This window comes from Rhineura floridana, chromosome 14, assembly GCF_030035675.1.
Source record: "Rhineura floridana isolate rRhiFlo1 chromosome 14, rRhiFlo1.hap2, whole genome shotgun sequence".
Classification (NCBI taxonomy): domain Eukaryota; kingdom Metazoa; phylum Chordata; class Lepidosauria; order Squamata; family Rhineuridae; genus Rhineura; species Rhineura floridana.
The window spans coordinates 25,627,436-25,648,903 of NC_084493.1; the positions used below are offsets into that span (position 1 = coordinate 25,627,436).

General features: G+C 44.4%; 1 protein-coding gene and 1 long non-coding RNA gene across 3 annotated transcripts in view; one reads left to right on the top strand and one right to left on the bottom strand.

Moving 5' to 3' along the window:
- The window catches only part of CCDC33 (coiled-coil domain containing 33), a 181,491-nt gene extending 162,739 nt beyond the window's left edge, over positions 1 to 18,752 (bottom strand). For both annotated transcript variants that reach the window (XM_061595008.1, XM_061595007.1), the window contains exons 1-2: positions 18,678 to 18,752; positions 1,861 to 1,970 (exon numbers count right to left, since the gene is read on the bottom strand). The gene's annotated coding sequence lies outside the window, so the exon portion shown is untranslated. The remainder of the gene's footprint in view (positions 1 to 1,860; positions 1,971 to 18,677) is intronic.
- Positions 14,505 to 20,484, top strand: LOC133369920 (uncharacterized). Its single transcript, XR_009759018.1, has 3 exons — positions 14,505 to 14,586; positions 18,714 to 18,893; positions 20,057 to 20,484. It is a non-coding gene; the product is annotated as an uncharacterized LOC133369920 (long non-coding RNA).
- Positions 20,485 to 21,468: the final 984 nt, after the last annotated feature.

The window sequence follows — 21,468 nt, forward strand, 5'->3', positions numbered from 1 at the left end:
GCCAGTCACACTCTCTCAGCCTAACCTACCACACAGGGTTGTTGTAAGGATAAAACGGAGAGAGGGAGAAACATGTACACCACCTTGAGCTCCATGGAGGAAACGCGGAATATAAATGCAATGATAAATAAATAAATAATACAAGCTAAGAAATCAGACAGGAACATAGGAAGCTGCTTTAGACCATTGGTCTACCTAGAACAGCATAATCTATGCTGACTGGCAGTGGCTTTTGTGGGTTTCAGATATGGAATCATTCCCAGCCCTACCTGCACATGCCAGGGGTTGAACCTGGGACCTCCTGCATGCAAAACAGATGCTCTGCCACTGAGCTACGGCCCTTACCCGCTTTTAAAGGGATCCTAGAGCTCTGAGCTAGCATGTTTCCTTGAGCCCATCCTTCTGACTCCTTAGGCTTTGAAAATCTGAAATATTTTCCTGTCGTGCATTATCTCCATTGCATGATTTCCTTGTCCTGACCTTGGTGAACTTCAACAAAACGGTTGTTACGTAAGGTCATTGTTGCACAGGAGCCTGGAGTTAGAAGGCTGAATCCAAACTTGTGGAGAAAGCAAAACTGCCCCTCGCCCCAGGAGAGAGAAAAGGGCCAACCTGGAAGGCAGATGGGTGGCTGCATGTTTGAAAATGTTCCCCTGTGCCAAAACTGCTCGACAAATGGGAACATAGCAAATAAAGGAAACAAGTAAAAGAGAACTCCCCCCTGAAATGCTCTGAGATTTTTTATGAAGTAAATCATTTATTTATACATGACAATACATCTTTGTCAAATGTAGCCTTGAAGATGGCTAGCAGCCATAGCTTAAAAAACCTGCCACCAAATTAAAACATACACAAACACACACCAGTCTCAGGTCAGAGAACAACAAATCACACAAACCAAACACCAGAGCAGATATAGACCAGGGTCCTTATGTTGCTCCAAGATATCATCTAAGCAGAATGGAGGGTTTTTTCAGTCCAAGTGCCACCCTTCCAAAGGCTACATGTCAGTGGTGGGTGGGGCCAGAGGCAAACATGGGCAGAGAAATGAATGTAAATTGTACTTCTATACGGCAGGCTGCTTTGTACTCACACTCACCTCCATCAAGATAAGCAAGAGGCATTATAGAATTCAAGGACAAATTCTAGCTAGGCAAAAGCACGTGGGGTATGAGGTAGGGCCAGTAAGGATGTGGCATGGGGAGAGTAGTGGGGGCCAGGTAGGGAGGCCTGAAGGACTGTGTTTAGCCTCTGAGACTGAGGTTCCCCACCCCGATCTAAGTGGATGTGATCCTGAATAGTACAATATTCAACCTGACAATGAAAGGCAAAAAAAGGAGGAAATCAGTCTGCGCTCACTGTGAGTGCATTTCACAAGCCCTGGGTGTCACCACTGAGAAGGCCCTGCTCTGCAGCCCCACCACACCTCAGATAGCATGGTGGAGGGATGCACAGCAGAAATCTACCAACAATCAAAGCCTGTGGGCAACCTCATACAGGAGGAGACCTTTCTTTAAAATGGTGAGGGGGAACCTTTGGCCTTCCAGATATTGCTAGACTCCAGCTCTCATCAGCCCCAGTCAGCATGGCCAATGGTAAAAGATGATGGGAGTTGGAGTCCAGCAATATCTGGAGGGCCAAAAGTTCCCCACCTCTTATTTAAAGCATATGAACACCTACCTGCATTCAGTTGCCACATTGATCTAGTTCTGTGGTGACTGCACAGTTTGCCTTCTCTGAATTTTAAGTTGGCTCTTATGCACTGGCTGAGAAGAAAGTGGCACAAGTTGTCAAGGCTGGGCAGCCAGACAGATAAGGCAAGTGAAAACCTCTGGAGGTAAACAGCAGCATGTGACTTACCAGCACCAGTGCACAGTGATAGTGGTGGAAGGGACGCAAGTACTTCACAGGGAGACTGTATTTTGCTAAAATCTCTTTGGTGTCTTTGTCAGCCACAATCAGGGAAACATCTAGAAAGAACAGGAAAGGATGAAGTATTAGCATGTGTAACAAAAAAAACCCCAACAACCCACAGAGCCAAACTGCAGTAGACTTGAGAGATCTGTGATCAAAACTCTCTCCCCCTCCGCTGGAGGCCTTAGTCCTGTGTAGATATCTATGGACATTTCTTCTTCTTCTACAGGTCTAATAGCAGGCTTTTTTGGAGTGAGGGGGTGATTTAGATCTGGAAAATAGTAGGGAGGAAAGGGCTAAAAACGCCTCTCCTCTCCCAATGGCACAACTCCAATAAAAATCAGAGTGCCCTCCAGGATGTGGTTGCTTTAAAGATCTTTGTTTGTTATGAAAGTTAGGTGATCACATCACAGATAAATAAATAAATAAAATTTTATTTTTGAGTCGCCTATCTGTCCAAATTAATGGACACTCTAGGCGACGTACAATAATATAGTAAAATACAATACACAATACACAAATCAAAAAGCCACAATCATCACATGAGATTTAGCATCACATGAGATTTAGCCCAGAAACAACAGATTAGAATCCTGTCTATACCAAATCTGTCTCTCTTTCTTACCCAAGGATGGGGAATCTTCAACTTGCAAAAGCCTCATTTTTCCCAGATGGAATCCTGATCTGTCCCACAAAGCTGTTTTCCCCAAGCCACACCCATCTGCCTTACACCTGGTGTTATACACTGAGCCCTATTCAATAGTTCTTTCCTCATGTGATGACTGTCAGGTGATTAGGAGCATGGGGCTGGCCATCAGCTGCCATGGCCTCCTGCCATCCAAGTGTTGAGGCTGAAGTTCTGAAGGAGGAGATTGCATTGTAGGGAGAATCTCAGTGTGGTTTAGAACCCATCACATGAGAGGAAGAGGAGAGTCACCCTCACTGGCACCATCCCTACTGCAATCAGGGATCTAAACCATGTAGAGCACCCACTTATGTAGAGGAGGATCACAGATGCAGACCTTCTCCAATGTGTGGAGGGCGTGGCCAGCAGGGGGTGCAATTGCAGGAATGAGCTCAGCACCACTATCCTTCTCATGCAATGGCAATAATGAAAGGGGAGAATGACTGAATAGGAATAGGGATCTCCCTATCTTAGCTAGATAATCTCAAATTGCATCTTAGCTACAAATTGTATCTCACTCGGCTATCCTCAAATTGTATGTGTATGTACACAGACATATACACTATGTATGTGTACACAAATACACACAGAGAGATAAAGAATTTGGAAACAAACTTTATTTAAATGAATTATGGAATGCAGCTCAGTGGTAAGGCACCTGTTTTGGACGCAGAAGGCCCCAGGTTCAGCCCCTGGCATCTCCAGGCAGGGCCTGTCATATCCCCAGTCCCAGAACCTGAAATGCTGCTGCCAGTCAGTGCAGGCAATACTGAACTAGATGGACCATTGGTCTGACTAGGCATAAAACAACCCCCTATGTTCTTAGATAATCAACACCCAAATTAAAAGTGTCCACGTGGGATCCCCAGCTTGATTAACTAATCTAATGTAAATTCATAGTTTTTATCAAAGCTAATGAGTTTCCCAAGCAGATGAGGCAGAAATCAATATTATCAATCAAGGATGGTATCTGGTGATCTATAGCTCAATTGAGCATTACTCCTAATCAGGCTTGGTGCCGGAATCTCCAAATAATGCTAATACTAATGCTAATGCTAATACTAATACGTAATGGAAAAGAGAGAAAGATCTTTTCATTACAAATTACTGCTGCATTTTTACAGTTCACAAATACATTTCACAGTTCTTGCTGATCCTCTCAACAACTCTGCGAGCTTGGTGAAACACTTGGACAAGGCCAGTCCATGACCTAGTTTGTAAAAAAGGGGATTTAAATCTGGGTCTTTGACATCCAGAGATCCAACATGCTCACCACTGCACCATGCAGTGCTCCTCTTCAGCCACTTTTTCCTTACACCTTTCTAAGAGCAGGTTCTATATCAGGGGTGAGGAACATCAGGACTGGGGCCAAATGTGGCCCTCCAGGCCTCTCTATCTGGCCGTCAGGATTATACCCAGGCCACACCCCTCACAGACCCTAATTCACCCCCTGAGTGTTTTTGTCTCTGGAATATGTCCCTGAACTCTGACAAAGCCTCTTGCTTATCTGGATTTAGGAGAGAGAAGCGTGTGTACGTAGAAACTAACCTACTCTACAAAAGCAAAAATTAGCTTCTTCACTCATTTTTGCTTTTGCTCCATTCAGCTCTGGCATGTGGCCCTCAGAAGGTTGTCCAGAAGGAAATATGACCCTCAAGCTGAAAAGGCTTCCCCATTATATACTGCATTTGAGACAGGAACACTACCTGTAAATAGCCTCCCCCTGTTGACTTCTCCCCAGGGCTGGCCCAAGACATCATGCTGCCTGAGGGGAAGGCAAGATGGTGTCCTCCCCCATTCAGTGTAGGTAAGGATCTGATTGGACTGACAGCTGAATCTTATTTCAGCACTGGCATCCTTCCAAGGGGATCAGACTAGCGTAGGTTCCAGTTCCCCAACCAAATAATGTGTACAACAATGCATATACTAGCTGTGCATAAAATGCATATATTTGTGAAAATAGCATATGCAAATCTCTTATATAAGGGGAAATTGGGTGGAAAAATGTGTATAGCAGGCAAAATGGCATACAAAAAGTTGTATATTAAGAGAAATTCATACTAAAATGTAGATAAATGTTCACTTCTTTTTTTACCAAAAAACAATTGCAAAGTGATACTAAAATGTGGAGAACTAGAAAAATGATAGAGAGAAAGTGAAATTGACAGATATGCAAATTTCTAACTTCAATAGGGAGTGCTCAACAAGCAGAGGAAAGCCAACCCCACCTTATGTCTGATCAAGACTTGAATGAGCTACCAGTGACCCCTCAATGACTGTCCACTAACTGGGTGGAAGTTGTAGTTTTTTAGCCTCCCTGCAGTTTTCACTACTTTTCCAGTGACTCATGGAACCAGGCAAGCTCCACCAGTCCTTATAGTCTCCTAGGGATGTGATCCATTGGCCAGTGCCGGTTCAAATGCATTCTGTTCAACTCACAGGCTGGTATTGATTCGAGTTCATTCTTTATCCTCAAACTGCTGCTTTTACCGATCTATTTCTCCCCTCAGAAGAAATAATGGTATGAATATTGATATTTTGGAATGAAATATCAATAAAAATCTAGATATTAATATCAATATGTTAAACAAAGATTTTTTAAAAAAAAAAATCATTTCTGAAAATAGGCATGGAAAATCGCTACATAAAAATCCAACCATCGCAAATAAGCAAATTCATGGAAAATTTGCTACCAAATCCAAATTGGGTGGAATGCTATCATATACCTATTCAGTCCTGGGGACTATTCTTTGCCCTCTGTGCAACATCTCCTGGTGTGAAGATCCTACCAGTCAGACCCTTGCCTCGGCGGGGACCCACTTTCAACTACACAGCTTGCCTCCGGCCCATTTGCTGAGCAGCTAGCTTCTCTAGGACCTGACCGTCTGCTTGCTTTCAACAAAACTGCTGAATTTGGCTTATATTGGGTTTATACCCCAATACCACTGCTGCCTCTCAGCCCTCCTTCCCTTCTTCCTTCTTGCTACCCTCTTCCCTTCCCTTCCGAGAATCCCTGTTGGATCAAATCAAGGATCTATTGAGTCCAGCATCCTGATTCCCACACTGGCCTGAAAGCCCACAAGCAGAACTCGAAAGGCAATAGTTCTCTAGCGCTGCTGCCCTCTACAGCTGATATTCAAAGGCATAACACCTCTCTCCATAGAGATTGCATAAAGCCAACGTTACTAAAACCTACAGAGGATAGAGTTACGCTCTGCAATTCATTGATAAACCTACTCCTTAGAGTGCCATTGAACTCAGGAGCAGAGGGATTCCAGAGAAGCATAGTTCTCCAGGCTCCTTGCACCCAGGATGCTGCTGTTCCAGCTTTCTCCTAGGAGCCCTTGACAATTAGAGGGAGAAGGGGGGGAGAGAGAGATCTTGTGCTTATTCCCACTGATGCTCAGGCTCCACCAGGTAAGCCTGGGACAAGGGGGGAGGTGGTGTTCAAAGGGGTGAGAGACCCAAGGGGGGGGGACAATGGGAGGCAGATCACCCAATCCACTCATTTTTATTTTTATTTTTGCAAGCACTCAGAAAGACTCACTGGCAAGGAAATATTTGCAGGGAAAGATGGGGAAAAGGTGAGTGTAAAGCTAGGTGATGAATGGGTGAGCCGACTTGTGAGCCTCACCTCCCATAAAGTGCTTGTGTGAATTTCCTACATTTCCAAACTCAAATAAAAAGCCACAGTGAGCAAAAGACCCATCTAATCGTTAGCACGGTCTTCTTAGCATCACTTGCGAAATTGTCCTAAAATCCATGAGGGCATCCCAGTTGTCACCCAGCCACTGTCCTTGATGCTGAACTGTAATCTATCACCATTTAAAGGAAAGAGAAAGGTGCTGTTTGGTGTCTTGCTACTTAACATATATAGCTGGTATAGCACAGTGGGGAGGAGAGCCTATCTGGGAGTCCAGAGTCTGTGAGTTCAAATCCCCACTCGTGTCTCCTGGGTGTAAAGGGGCAGCTAAAGATCACCCCCACAGTGAGTGGCTCAGGGGTTACGTGCCCTGCCACCTGTGCAGCCGTGGGCAAGCGGCATAGTCCCAAGAAGCCCAGTTGCCCCCCAGCTGGCAGTTGCGGACAAGGAAGGGGCTGGCTTGTGCAGCTGTGGCAATCTGAGCAGGCCCTAGTCAGCTGGGGAAGACTAGCCTCAGAGGGAGGCAATGGTAAATCCCCTCTGAATACTGCTTACCATGAAATCCCTATTCATAGGGTAGCCATAAGGCAGTCCACTGTGCTGCAGGCACATAAATAGATAGCTAGATAGACCCCCACTGAGGTCTTATCTGTTTTCTTGTCAATCCCACAGGTCACATTTCTTTGCAAACACTTTTTTGTTGAAGAAAACAAAAACAAAAAACCACTCGGTGATGTGTTAAGAATGTTGGTCTGCTAAGGCAGAAAATGAAGTCCATAAATAGAGAAAGGGAAAGCACTTTCGAAATAAAAGGCATGTAGAATGGAAACCATTGATGTTAACCATCAAAAATTGAACAATGGAATAACAAACAAGCTCTACTTCTCTTGCAGTGACCATTCCGGCTAATTGTGAAGTAATTTCCTTTTGTAGGAAGTGGTCAGAAGTCTAGGGTTGAATGATATCCTCATGGCATCACTGGTTCTCCCAAATGTGTGTAAGTTGGGGCAAATTTGTGGATGGGGGAGTGAGTTCAAAGGTGCAATTTCAGGAGATGGAGGATCTGGTTTTTTTCAGGGGTTCAAGGAGGGAAAAAGAGCTTGCTGCATTGGGATGGCAACTTCCTCTTCATTTGTTAATAATGACAACTGAAAAGCCACTGATTTTGGTGGTGATGCCTCCTTGCTAGCATAATTTCTGAGGCACTCTGAGATTGGGGTTGCAGCCAGAGCTCTGCTCCTGCTGTCAGAGGGCTTTAAACCCAGGACTGGAAAATGGAACTAGTTGGTGGGACAGACCCTCATCTTCCCCACTCCCTGTGGACCAGTTCTGACAGTGGCACAGGCAACCCACCCATCAATCACCTAACTCCATTATGATGTTAGATGACACCTTAAAAGCTGTTCAGGAGTTAAAGTGAGCCCCTTTGAAGTCCATTTGCAGTGTGGTTTGAATCCAAACCATGCCTGCAAAAGGGCAAAACAGTGGGTCCCTTTGAAAGCTTAAGTGCACCTTCAAAGAGGTTCACTTTTGGCACTAGCTGCACTGACAGTGAGCCCTGCTTGCAATGGAACAATTGGGAGCTCACTTTAAGCTCCTGCTTGTTCCTTTGGAGTCACATCCTTACCTGCCATCACATATTAAGCCTTTCTAGACACAGAGATGCTTTACCTGTTTTTATTTTTAGTTAATAGCTATTTTAGTTGTTTTAAATATGTTTTTGATTACTTGTTTTTAACCGTTTTATTGATAATTTTAATGGTTTTTTGTAAACTACTTAAGAGATCTTTACATTAAAGCGGTATATACATTTTGTTAAATAAATAATAAACAAAATAATATGTCAAGTGTGGGGCAGATGGAGATGGTTTCAGGGAAAACTGGGACTGCCCCTTGCTTTAAACTGTTAAAAAGCATGAAGAAAAGGCTGCAGCAACTGACACAGTAAGCTGCCCTTCCCCCTGTGTCAGGTTGAGCTGAGCCAGGAATTGGGAACCAGGTAGGGTGGGACAAAGCCAGTCAGGACTCAAGAGTAAATCAGAACCACAAAGCAAACCAGGATGCAGGGTTGAGAAACCAGTCAGAAGTCAGGACTGAAGAATAACCAAGGACACGAGGACCACACCAGAGCTCAAGAAGACTTTTACTGCTCAAGAAAGGGTCATCTGGAACAGGAAGACCTCTTATAATTCTTCCTGTCCAGGAGGATGCAATCACCAGCCTGAGTTGGGGGTGTCAGTCCAGGGCCTAAAGGTACTTCACTGCAAAGCTGCCACCTGCAGTTCAAAGGTTCACCACTAGGGGGAACAGCACACTGATCCAGCACCTCCTGACATTCTGTAACAGTTTTGGAGGTTGAGAATCGCACATTCTGGAAATCTTAGAAACAAATCCCCATACCAGCCTCCCGCAAATAGGGGTAGTGAATTGAGGTGGCCATTTAGCCAGTACCTACGTTTTCCTCTTTCCTCCCCATTCCTTACTCCTTTTGCCTCATGTCTTTTAGATTGGAAGCTATTCTGTTGAAGTATAAACTGCCAATAATAATAATAATAATAATAATAATAATAATAATAATAATAATAATGTGATTAATCTTAATTAAGATTTAGGGAGGCAAGCCGTGATCAGAAACCATGGGTTAAGACTAACCATGGCTCCTCTGGGTTTGCATCAAATGACAAACTGTTAGTTGAAAATGGAAATGAAAGTTTATTTTTATTGTCCATCTCTCACACTGAATGTGGGTCCTGAGGTGGATTAAATGTAAATGTACTGCCTTCAAGTCGATTCCGACTTATGACGACCCTATGAATAGGGTTTTCATGAGGCTGAGAAGCAGTGACTGGCCCAAGGTCACCCAGTGAGCTTCATGGCTATGTGGGGATTCGAACCCTGGTCTCCTGGGCCGTAGTCCAACACCACCACTACACCACACTGGCACTCATCTGAGGTGGATTACAAAGATTTAAAATTGCAAAGCATACATAAAAACCACACAGAAATGTAAAAATACAAAAACATACAAAGAAACCATACATAAATAAATGCATAGAATCCTTAAAAACATCAAAACATAGGGATAGAAATTTAGCCAAATGCTTGTATAAAAAGATGGGTCTTCAGGAGTCATCTAAAAATGGGAATCTTACCTCACAGGGAGGGCATTCCATAGTCTAGGGGCCACTACGAGAAGGCTCTGTTGCGAGTATTTGCCAATTGGGCTTCAGATTTAGTAGACATTCACAACAGGCCCTTTTCCCTGGCACTTGTGTGATGGGCATGACTAATGAGGCAAATGCTGGGACAAAGGAAGCTTCCTTATACTAAGTCACAGCATTGGTCCATCTTGCTCAGTATTGTTTACCCTGACCGGCAGCAGCTCTCTGGGATTTCAGGCAGGGAATATTCCCAGCTTTCTGGGAAGATGCTGGGGATTGAACCTAGGACCTTCTGTGTGCAAAGCAGATGCCCTGCCACTGAGCTATGGCCCTTCCCCAGTCAAGTGCTTTGGGGAGAAAGGGAATGCATAAACATAGCAAGCCATGAAATAAACAGGAGGTCTTTCCTTTCAGCATGCTCCAGTAGACATGATCTTTCTGAATTGTTGATCTGGTGTGGTCTGATGGGTTCGTGGGTGCCAATCTGAGATGAAAGCCAAGCACTCCACTTCAAGGTGTGCTTTGAGGGGCAGGGAGGCCATGCTAGGCTCAGCAGCACCATCTGGATTACCACCAGGAGAGCAGGAAGAGGCAACTTGCAATAACAACATGCAAGGCTCCATGCCAACCTTGCAGAACAGCTTGGTTAAGCTCTGGTGGAGCTTGGATCTGACCTCATTAGGAAGTCCGGAGTCAGGATAAAGCTGTTGCTTTTGTGTCTCAGTATGTTCTCCATAATGCCAACGCATCTCATTAATCCCTCCCACAGAATTCTTCCTTCCTTGTTATCCTTTGTACCTCAAGTCTCTTGGACTAAAAAAAAAGAGGGGGCGAGGCTCATGGGAGACATGACAATGGAAGAATAGAATTTTCCTTCCCTCTTCATTAACAGCAACTTGCTTTCTACGTGACCCCATCAGTGAGGGGAGGGAGGATCACCACAGCAACAGCTACTGAACAGACCCCTGAACAGCAGCCGTCCCTCTGCTAACAAACCGCCCACCACACACTTTCTTTCTTTCTTTCTTTCTCATTTCCACCCTCCCTCCTTAGCATTTCTGGTCTCGATGCAATGCCAACCTCAAGCTGCTCCTGACTTCAGTTACACTCCAGGAGATCACGGCAATGTTGGCTTGCAACCATCACAGTTATTACAATTTTGTCGAAGAAAAAAAAATAATGTAACTCTGCTCAGCACCTTGCCTACCCTTTCCCTTAGCCCAATGACAGATCCTTTCTGTGTGGCAGAATAATTTAACTCCTCCTTTGCCGGCATCACCTCTGCAAAAATAAAAATAAAAAAGTCCACGCATTCTGCATTTCTGTAAAGGAACATTGGAAGCTGCCTTATACTCAGTCAGGCCACTGGTCCATCTAGCTTAGTATTGTCTGCACAGACTGGCAGTGGCTCTCCAGGGTTTCAGGCAGGAGTCTCTCCCAGCCCTACCTGGAGATGCCAGTAATTGAACCTGGGACCTTCTGCATGCAAGGCTAATGGTCTGCTGCTGAGCTAAGGTCCTTTCCTCCCAACAGCCCAGAAAGCATAGCAGGCTCTAACATTGGGCAGAGTGGGACAGAAGCTCCAAATGACTAATTTTAGGCATCACAAAAGGGCACCAAATGGTTTTTAAATGTGCCATTTTTCTGCTTTCTTTTTTGTGCCAGGGAGGGGGAGAGGCACTTGTGGAATTATCTGTCTCAGGTAGCAAAATAACATGACCAGGCCTGGATACTCTATGTCAGGAGTCACCAACATGGCACCCACAGGCACCAGTGTGCTCACCAATATCTGCTGTGGTGCCTGCAAAAGGTCGGAGTAAATATTCCCTTCAGAAATCCACCATACGTGACCTGTTCTCACCAGGTTCCTGAGAAGACAGGAGACTTCCCAACAATAACACAGACAAGAGCAACACCAAGGCAGTATCCAGAGCCAGTCCAAAAGCTGAGCCCAAACAGAGCCCACAGCAATGCCAAAAGGGATTAGACAAGAAGCATGGTCAGAGCAGTCCAAGGTCAAAATCTACGCCATCTGGGGGCAGAGCAGATCAAGGGCAAGGCAGAACCAGGGTCAGGTCTGGAGTCAACAGGACATCAGCAGACAAGTCAAGTACAGAGCTGGTGCATAAACATTGTTCCAGCCTAGCACTTGGGTTGTTATGCTGGAGCTGCTGGGATCGCACCCCAGACCTCAGCTGTGTCCTATTAATCACCTTCAGCTAGACCTTTACTCCTGAGGAGTCTGGGCTTGCAGTCGGGCACCCCTCCAGGTGGGCTGGGTCTCCAGCTGGCATTTGAGGTGACACATCTCTCTTGGTCTTGGGACCCATTCAGCCTCAACGTCAGAGGCCAAACTCTCCCTGGGTGCAGAAGGGCCTTCTGCAGCCTCATCACAAGACCCTGGCTCCTCATCCCCAGATGGAGCCTGACCCAGGGTTGGGTTCAAGACTGGAGTCTCCTGGTCTTCCTGTCATGAGGACTCCCCCAACGAGGACATCTGCAGTTGGGACCTGACAATGGGTGAGCTCTTCCTGCTCAGTTTCTATTAGCAATGGCTCAGCCTCTCCAACATTGACCCCCCAAAACATGCTCACATTTCATTGGATGCCAGGATTGGACACCCTCCCTCCTTTCTGTTCTCAGCAGAGAAGAGGTACAGAGAGCTTTTCTCTATGAGCGAGCACAGCAGTAGCTGATTATAGGTGCCTTTTCTCCAGTGATGGAAAGGCATGCCCACACCATTTTGTCATATCTCTTTTTCTGCTCTTTTAGATGTGGCAGACATTTTGTGTTCTGCCAAGGCCCTATGACAGTCATTTTTGACTGGCGCCCACAGCACTCAATTGAAACTGAAGCTTGGTGAAGATGTCAAACTAGTGTGCGGCAGCTGTGAAAAAGGAAATGCCATGCTACAGATCAATAGGAAAGGAATTGAAACTAAAACCGCCAGTATCCATAATGCCATTATAGTATGATGTGACCATACTTGGAATACTGTGTACAGTTCTGGTCACCTCACCTTAAAAAGGATACTGTAGAGCAGGACAGTGTTCAGAAAAGAGCAACCAGAATGATCAAGGGGATGGAGCGACTCCCCTATGAGGAAAGGTTACAGCATCTGGGCCCTTTTAGTTTAGAGAAAAGGTGAGTAAGAGGAGATGTGATAGAAGTGTATAAAATTATGCATGGCATGGAACAAATGGACAGCAAAGTGTTTTTCTCCCTCTGTTATAACACTAGAGCTCATGGACATCCAATGAAGCTGAATGTTGGAAGATTCAGGCCAGAGGAAAGAAAGGACTTCTTCTTACAGCACCTAGTTAAATTATGGAATTTGCTTCCACAAGGGGCAGCAACGGCCATCAACTTGGATGGCTTTAAAAGAGGATTGGACAAATTCACAGAGGAGAAGGCTATCAGGGCTATGAACCCTGATGGCTACGTTCTGTCTCTACTATCAGAGACAGTATGCCTTTGAATTAGAGATGTGAAGGCCCAGGAAAATAACTGGATCTTTTGTGTGTAGGGGGGTTAACAGAAGGTTTTCTTCCCTCCTCCAATAAATCCAGTTGCTTCCCAAAAAATTATACAAAAAAGAAGAAAAAAAACATACACCTATTTTTTTCCATTCCCCCCCCACGCCTTCATATCTCTACTCTGAATACTAGCTGTCGGAAGCCACAGGAGGGGAGACTCAGGTTCTGCTTGTGGGCTTTCCATGGGGACCTGCTTGGTCACTGTGAGAACAGGATACTGAATTAGATGAGCCACTGGTTTTTCTTATGTTCTTATGCCATTGCCTGATAGGGAACAATGGTGGTTGGCCCAGAGAGAGAGAGAGAGAGAGAGAATGCTTTTAGCCTATGGGATGGACTACTCTGACTGGCAGCAGCTCTCTAATGTGTCAGACCAAAGTCTGCTGTTTGACTCTTAATTAAACTGGAGATGCCAGGGATTTCACAAGGGCCTTGAGATTTAGCACAAGACTTTCTGCATGCAAAGTCAGTGCTCTTCTGCTGAGCTGGGTCCCCTCGCCAAGCCTTTAGAAGTGGACAATGCAAGGAGGAGAACCTCTTCTCATACAGCAATGCCCCAAGACAAAATAAGCACTTTAGTCTTTGCTCAATCTACATTTTAGTTCATATAATCTTTTTACAAAATGAAACAAAAGCATCCTTTTGAAAATACTTCTCTTGGATATTAGAAAACTAGGAAGCTGCCCTATACCAGGTCAGACAACTTGTTCATTTAGCCTAGTATTCGTTACTCTATCTAGCAGCATCTCTCCAGAGTCGCAGGCAGAGAGAGGTCTCTGTCCTATCACCTGCAACCTGAGATCATTTTAACTGGAGATGCCAGCGACTGAACCTGGGGCCTTCTTCATGCAAAGCATGCGTTCTGCCACTAAGCTACAATTCCTCCCCATAAGAGGCTATGCATTTTCCCATTCACCTCTAATTTGGAACTTTCCCCCTAATTAAAAGAAGGGCAATCAGCTCGCTCTTAATCTGTGGCATTGCATTTTGGTCCATAACACTCAACAAAACTGACACCATCATCTCTTATGGTAAATGTACTCCTTCGGTTCGGTCACAGGCTGACTGGCTACCTGGGTACATAATGAAGCAATCAGGTGACACTTCATCACACACTCAATTTGCAACCCACATTTTTGGCCCTCTGAAAGTGTTATCTGAATTGGTCCTTAATCAATGGCCTAAACTGGCTTAATTATTCAAGAATGGAGATGGAGGCTGCAAGACAAAAGAAAAAGTATTCATGCAGTCAGCTTCTTCCTGCATACTCACCCCTGGCCCAAATGAATGGCTCCTCTCTGAATTTGATTTACACCATTTAAGGGCCTGACCCTGAAAGAATACAGACTCTGTCTTTCTCAGCCATTCCGGGCTAAGATAGGTAGAGAAGTATATCAAATGCTGCTTTATTTCACTTAAGCAACAGCTGTAATGGAATTATGCGGAGTGCTTATGACTGGCTGCCGCTGGCTTCATTTCTCCAGTCTGCAGTTAATCTAATTGCAAGCTCTAATTCCATTAAGCATTATTATGATTACCCACATAACAATGCTCAGCTTGGAACAATAAAGATCAAGTCACCAGGGCACATAGCTACTGCCTTGGGAAAATGTCTGAATTATCAACGATCAATCGTTTCCCCATCAGGTAGGCAACCAAGCTGGAAGAAAGGGGGGGGGGGAGAGAATCCTTTTGTGTGTGTGTAAATGAGAGCTCTGCAAGGACATTCTGAGCATACGTTTTTGTATCAGGGGTAGGATCCCATACGCAAAGCATCTCAGCTTTCCTTTTTAAAATAATGTTTTTAGTCCTTATGGCTAGAAACAATATTATGGAAACAGTAGTGCAGTGGCAAATTCAGAAGTGCAGGACCCCTTCATGATAGTCACAGCCTTGCCCCCTTCTAAGATTAACAAACTTCTAGATTATAGAATAATCTGGCCAGGCTTGAATATCGCTTTCTGCTTCTCTATCACTGTTGCCATTTGGCTGCCCTTTCTCACTGTCAGAAATATTGCTTGAATTAGTGAATTCAGTGTCCATGTGTTTATCTCCTGCTGCTGCCAAACTACCTGATGATGTAGATGGAATGCCATTATCAGAATTCACTGTCTGTTCTTCTGTAGTTACAGAATTCTCTCCAAACCTTGTCTTGGCTTTTTGAAGTAGGAACTAATAAAGGCTTACTTGCAACTGACACTCTTTGTGGCCTGCATAACTGACTCAGAAAGCCCTATTGCAATAAGGAAAAACACAGACATGGGAGACTGCTGGGTGCATAGGTTTCCCCACACGGACACAGACACATAAACTGTTTCTCTGGGGGCTTTTTTGTTGGGTTAAGACAAAGCAGGAAAGGCCATGGAAGCATTCTAGAAGACTCTTTTCAGAGGCCAAAACACTCCCCTTCCATGCTGATTGGCTCATAGGATGCTGGAGACATAGGGACCCTGCTGGGACCTGGCTCCCAAAAAAGTAAGGGGTTTAAGACCTGCCTTAGATGCTGAATGACTACACCCCTGTATGCAAACATAAGCTTGGACTAGAGGCAAGCAAAGGGTGATATCCACTTATGTTAGAGTAGATCCATTGAAATAAATGGACTTGAGTCCTTTGATTTCAATGGGTCTACTCTTAGTATGAATAACACTGAATTTCATCTCAGCTTTTTAAAGAGAGTGAAAACAGTAACCCCTGCAGCTATGGGGATAAAACCAGACAGATTCCATGCTAGTGATTACTAGGAAAGAGACTGAAAACAAAACCAACCAATATTGTAAAAGCCCTTATATAAAATATATAGTGCATCCATATGTGGGATACTATTGTACAGTTCTGGTTGCTCCCATCTCAAAAAGAATATTGTAGAGCTGAGAAGGGAGCAGAACAGGGCAAGCAAAATGACTGAGGGATTGAAGAAACTCCGTCTTGGGAAATATTGGCAACATTTGAGGATTTTCAGTACAGGGAGGTGAAGACATGGCAGTGGTTCATCAATAGATGGAGAACATTTTTCTTTTCTGTCCCATGATACTAGTTTAGGACACTGAATGACACTGATTGGCAGGAGACTCAGGGCAGACCAAAGAAAAGAATTATTTGCATAACACAGAATTCATTGATAGAATGGGCTGTGGCAATACAGTAGGGCCCCGCTTACCGGCATTCCGTTTTCCGGCATTCCGCTGATGCGGCGGCTTTCAGTGAGGGGAAATTCCCCGTTTTAAGGCCATTTTTGTGCTTTTGTGACATTTTGCAACATTTTCGTTTCATTTTCTCGCAACGTGTCCCATTATTTTCAATGGGTTTTTTCTTTATGGCGATTTCCGCTGTACGGCGGCAGTCCGGAACAGAACCTGCTGTATAAGCGGGGCCCACCTGTATACAGCGACGGCCACTAGCTTGAAAAGGGGCACAGATCAGGGTTAGTCAACCTGGTGCCCTCCAGATATGGTTGGACTCCAACTCCCATCAGCCCCGACCAGCATGGTCAACGATCAGGAATGGTGGGAGTTTATGTCCCACAACATCTGGAGGGCACCACGTTAGCTATCCTTGGCTTAGACAAAATTCATAGAGGCAACTTCCATCAGCCTTTTGTTAGACACCATGGGTTGTTTCCAACTATTTCAAGGAGACCCACTGAAATGAATGGACCTAAGTTACACAAGTTTATTAACTTCAGTGGGTCTCTACTCTGAGTAAGACTAACATTGGTTACAACCCCATGAAGCCTCCATATTCAGAGGCAGTGCACCACTAAATACCAGTTGCAGGGGAGCAATAGTACAGGAGAGCTATTGCTTCCATGCCATGCTGGTGGGCTTCTTGCAGGTATCTGGTTGGCCACTGTGCAAAACAAGATGCTGGTCCAGAGTTGGGCTATAATGTCTCAGAAAATAATCTTCCAATAACATTTCTGAGAATTTTCTGTTCCAGACTCTGCCTCAACTGGTGAAGAATTCCAATGCCCACTGATAATACTCAGCAACCTCCCCCCATAACCCTCAGATGTGAATAGGGAGGCAAATTTCAGGTGCCACTATAGATCCTTGCTTAATACCATTTTAACAATGCAATGGGCTTTAACACCCTCCAGTCTTCCTCACTTTGCCCATTGCTTCTTTCATCTACTACTATTCCAATCTATGAATGGGCTGTACCCAGTGCTAGTCCTATTCAGAGTAGACCCGTTGAGATTGGACATGACTCGCTTGGGTCCATTCATTTGTAATGGGTTTACTTTAAGTAGCACTCAGCTGGATACAACCCAAAAGAGTCTCACCTGGTATAAAATGAGCCAAAAAAATTCAGACGATATTTTTTTTTGTCAAGCCCCATCCCCCAACCTATTGGGAGAATTCCTTTCCTTCCTCATGGTGAACATTCACTGGTTATATCAGAAAGCAGAGTACATGGTACACGCTAAGGGTATGATTTGAGTGAGGCTTTTACACGCCCACGTCAGACTGAGCTGAGACACAAAGTGTCTTGAGTTGGATCAGGGGCTCTCTAAAGTCCCAAGAGATGGAGAGATCTGCCAATTTCAGTTCTCTCAGTTTCTAATTTTTCCAGTCTTAAATTCAGTTCTCCGCATTTCTGCAGCAATTTGTGATTTTTTTTAAAAAAAAGACTTCATAAAATTCTCCAGCATTTTAATACAAATTTTTCCTATTTGTAGGGAGTTTTGACTAGCACACACATTTTTGCAAACAATTTCTCACCATATAATGCATTTCTGTAGGCCATTTTCACTCATATATTCATTATTATGCAAATTTCCCCCTAATATATGCATTTTTGCAAGCATTGTTTGGTTGATGAACTGCATCGCAAATTTCAATGAAGTCGAAGGATGGCTGTGTTTTGGTTCTCATATTGTTCTGGAAATAGTGAATTTGATAGATTTGGCTTGGAATGCAAACTGAATTGAATTTCTCACTTATCCCTATGGGAAAGTGATATTTTCTCCACCCCAGCCTTTCTTGAAGATTCATGGTGTTTTCTCCAACCCCTTTCTTCCAACAGAGAGATCTTGTTCCCAAAGAAGCAGTCTGTATCCCCAAAAATCCATTTTGGGGGGAGACTGAAACTCACCCATCACCAATGACCCTTGGGGTAAGAGGGTCCTTGCTGGGGCAGGTGACATCATCCCCACCCCAATCTCTTCTGGATATCCATGGTCTTTTCCCCACCACATTACCCCCTAGGATTCATATTGTACTGTAAATGTTGCCCTTTAGGGTATTGTTCTTCAACCAGGAGTCCCCAGATGTTGTCAGACTACAATCCCCATCAACCCCAGCCAGCTTAGCCAATGGCCAAGGATGATGGGAGTTGTAGTTCCACAACATCTGGGGACCCAAGGTTGAAGAGCAGTGCTTTAGGGGGAATAGCTTGGCTATCACTTTAAAATTTGTTCAATGACCATTTCTGCAAATTTTATCCAATTCTGTGAAATGGAACAGTGATAGCCAATTTGGATTCCCCATTATAGTGAAATTTGTTTTTATCAAATCTAATTCAATCCCAAATAACAAATCAAATTGGAAAGACACAGGCCAGCTCCAAAATAGATCAGGCTGCATCTCAAAACTATGGATACAAGTTGAAACTTGGAGAAGGTGCAATGTGGCTCAACTTGGCATGCAATGTTAGCAATACACAGCCCTGTGTTAGATTCATTCCCAGCACCCACACAGTGAAAGCTTTGTGGCACCCTCTATTGCATCCCACACCTTCTTCATCTGCCTTCACTGTGTCGATTTCTGCAGTCACGGTCTCCTCCCAGATCGGAGAGTGTGTTGGCTCTGCAACTGCGTGAGTTACCCCTTGGGCTGGCTGTTTGTTGCTTTCATCTGAGGTGGTTTTTCTAGGAAAAGCAGAAGAGAAGAAAACATGACCTCAAAGCTGGGTTGCTGATGCTGGGCAAACCATCACATATTGAGACAGAGGTGAGCATTTGCTTTAGGAGAAGGGATGTGGTGCAGTGGCTCTAAGTCGGAGGTTTAAATTCAGGGGTGTATGTTCCAGATTCAGATCTGCACTTTTAACTGCAGCCTTCCATCTGCAATAAGCTCTGTTGTAAACAAAGTTGGCCTGAAGGGAAGCACATTGTGGCCTCTGCCACCAGCCGGGATTAGGGATGCCAGAGAATTTCAATTTAGACAGAAAAGAAAGCAGAAATTGCAGCAATTTGTGTGTTCACCTGCAATCTAGAATGGAAATCCGTTAAGCGAATATGATTGGAATTTATTCACATAGTTGTTTTCAAGTTTGCAAACAATATGTAATAAATGACTTTTGTCAAATATGTCTTTATTGGTTTTCCAATAAAAATGGGGAGGGGATATAAGGTAACAGGGAGATAATTACAACAACTAAAAAATATAGCAAATCAGAAAAAGTACATAGCACAGAGTAGAGAGCAATACAAAATTAGCTGGTAAAGAGCCAAAGACCCCAAAAGAGTTTTTTGCAATGTCAGGGACTGACATACCTTTGCCAAAAAACCAACTTGCGACTCGGGAGACCAAACAGTAGAAGTCCCTTGACCCATGAACACCAAAACAGGCCATCAGATTCTGTTGAATCAGCCAGTTTTAATCATACCCCTGTGCAATCTGAGTTTGTATGTAAGTCGCTCCATGAGGCAAGTTGCCACACTTTGTTCCACCAACCCTCAAGTGTGAAAGGAGAGTGAGATCACCAGTCGTGGGTTATTTCTAGCTTTATGGCAACCATGAATGACTTTCAAAAACATTTTTTGACATTTGCTTTACAATGAAATGAATGTACATTACATATGTTATGTAAATAGTTTTGAAAGCTACGTAGCTTATGTTAATTAGCCAACAGTGAGATAAATAATGTAGTGTTTGGTAGAAACTGAACTGCAGTGGAATGAAAACAGTGCAAATGGAGACAAATATAGGCCAGAAAGGAAATTACTGCTGTGGTAGGCCCCTATAAATAATGTATGTCCTATATAGGTCTACATAATTATATAAGTTAGAGTTTGCTGGAGTGTGTTGTTGAAGTGCCCCCCCCTAGAATGTAATGAAATGTATTGTGTTCCGAAAGGCCAGTGACTTGTCTACCCACTCTCCCCTTCCAGGAAATCTGGGAGTACAACCAGCTTGCAGTGTTTCAAGTCACCTAGTTTGAGATTAAAGAAATAATGGAGCAGACGGGGAAATACATCATTTGGATATCTGGACAGGACTTTCTGGATGACCAGACGCAAATCACCTGAGAAGAAGATAAGAATCTCTGGGAAGATCCTGTGTCTGAGATGATTGTTTGTTTGTAAGACTGTCCCATGCTGTGGGGCACCATGAGTCTAGGTGAGTGCAGTTGCTTCGTACAAGGACTCTATACAGCCTTGGGCTTAAGGTGAAAGGGATGAACCCTCGAATCTGTGCATCGGCAACCAGAGGGCGTTCAAACTATTTCACTGCCTTCTTGTATCTCCACAGGAGGCCAAGGACAATTGAGACTCTCTGTCTCCCAAAAAGGTCACCACTTTGACCAATCTAAGCAGATCTGGGGTTGGGTGAGTGATTGCCTGGAAGCCATATGTATTATTATTATTATTTTATTTTTAAAACTTATATACCGCCCGACTAGCAATAGCTCTCTGGGCGGTGAACATAGATACAATAAAATACAATATGATACAAAAACATCAGTCTAAAATCAAATTTTACAATCTAAAAACAGCAAAGGCTAAAATCAAATTACAAACATTACAATCATTAACAAAAAATTAAAATGCCTCGGAGTAGAGAAAGGTTTTAACCTGGCGCCGAAAGGATGATAGTGTCGGTGCCAGGCGAACCTCCTCGGGGAGAGACTATTCCATAGTTCGGGGGCCACCACTGAGAAGGCCCTTGATCTTGTCACTGCCCTCCGGGCCTCCCTATGAGTCGGGACCCGGAGGAGGGCCTTCATAGCAGACCATAGTGTACGAGCCGGTTCATAGCGGGAGAGGCGTTCCGACAGATATTGAGGTCCCGCGCCGTATAAGGCTTTATAGGTTAATACCAACACTTTGAATTTGGCCCGGAAGCGTATTGGAAGCCAGTGTAAGCGGGCCAAAACAGGAGTTATATGGTCAGACCGCTTCGTTCTTGTTAGCAGTCTGGCCGCCGCATTTTGCACCAGCTGTAGCTTCCGAACCGTCTTCAGAGGTAGCCCTACGTAGAGTGCATTACAGTAATCCAAACGTGAGGTTACCAGAGCATGTACTACTGATGTAAGATCCTCCTTACTCAGATAGGGACGTAGCTGGGCTACCAATCGAAGTTGGTAGAACGCATTCCGTGCCACAGAGGCTACATGAGCATCAAGTGACAGGGAAGAGTCTAGAACGACTCCCAGACTACGAACCTGTTCCTTTAGGGGGAGTGTAACCCCATCCAGGATAGGATATGTATCCACCATCTGATTGGAAAGACCATCCACCAACAGCATCTCAGTCTTATCAGGATTGAGTCTCAGTTTGTTAGTTCTCATCCAGTCCATTGT